Source organism: Arachis ipaensis, chromosome B03 (assembly GCF_000816755.2).
Source record: "Arachis ipaensis cultivar K30076 chromosome B03, Araip1.1, whole genome shotgun sequence".
Taxonomy (NCBI): Eukaryota; Viridiplantae; Streptophyta; class Magnoliopsida; order Fabales; family Fabaceae; genus Arachis; species Arachis ipaensis.
The window spans coordinates 52,939,848-52,941,431 of record NC_029787.2 but is presented as its reverse complement, the minus strand read 5'-3'; positions in this window follow the sequence as shown (position 1 = coordinate 52,941,431).

Below are 1,584 nucleotides of genomic sequence, written 5' to 3'. Positions count from 1 at the left end.
CTTAAGCAGAAAAACAAAAGAAAATCCCAAGTGAATCCTTGGTTAGCTTAAGATAGAAAATCATGAATAGAGTTAAATGTGGAAAACCTTTTGGGAACATGGATGATAGAAACAAAACGGTAAGAGAAGTTAAAAGAAATAAAATAAATTTGGGAAGCATGTTCATGAAAAAAAAATCTAAAGTGATTCAATTACCATGTGCATTAAAAAAAAAAGAGTGTTATTTTTCAGCATTTGTATAAAAGGGGATACAAAAGAAACTCCCCAATGCAACATAAAAACAATGCACATGGGATAAAAATAAAGAGTGAAACATGAGCATGTAACAATAAGTGGGATAATATGGGAGAATAGGTAAAGAAGTTTTATCTTGCTAAAAATGTATGTTAGGTGAGATCTTAGTCTAATTAAGGATTCGCTTATTAGCTCACTTAACCCTATACATAAATCCTTACCTTTACCTTAGCCCCATTACAACCTTAATTAAGACCTCATGACTTTTTGGTATGACTATATTCTATAATTATTGATTGGTTAGATGAAAAACAAAGCTATAGAAAGTTGCATTGCATGACATTCCATCACTTTAACCTTAATTATTTACCTTGGATTTAGCATGAGGACATGCTAGTGTTTAAGTGTGGGGAGGTTGAAAAACCCATAATTCATGAGTTCTTTTGTGCTTAATTTGAGTGATTTATACAATCCTTCACCACTTATTCACATTAATTGCATGGTTTTACTCTCCCTTCCTTATTATGTCATATTGTGAAAAACATGTTTCCTAAGCTTTAAAAATTAATTATTTTAATTACCTTTATTTCCATTCGATGCCGTGATCAGTGTGTTGAGTAGTTTCAGATTTTCTAAGGCAGAATGACTTAAAGGATGGAAAAGGAAACATACTAAAATGGAAGGAGAAAGCAAAACGGAGCTTTAAGGAAACTGGTACCCACGTGATCGCATGGATGACGCGATCGCGTGCCAAGCACGAATCAGCAGCGACGCGGCCGCATGACTGACGCGACCGCGCGCCTTAAGCAGAACGTATATGACGCGGTCGCATGACTGACGCGACCGCGTGGCAAGGAAAAGCTCCAAATGACGCGATCGCGTGACCCACGCGGACGCGTGACAGAGGCCACGCATCAGAATTTACAGAATACGCCCCCAGTGAATTCTAAAGCCCTTTTTGGCCCAAATCCAAGTACAGACAGCATAGACCAGAGGTTATAAAGTGTGGGAATGCACCCATTCAAAACAGAGCTCGCATATTTTACCTTTCAATGATTTAGATTTATTTGAGAGAGACATCTTCTCTCTCTCTGTTAGGATTTAGGATTTCTTCTTGTTTTAAGAGTAACTCTAGATCCCAGGTTTAATGTTCTTTTATTTTAGTTTTACTTTTATTTATTTACTCCAACATTTGAATTGATTATTATAATTTGATTTATGAATTTATCCATATTACAGACTGTTATTTGAATTAATGATAATTGAGGTATTTTAAGTTTATAATTGTTTTCTTTGATTTAAGTTACCATTGCTTCCCATCTAAGGACATTTTTATTATTCCAGCAATTT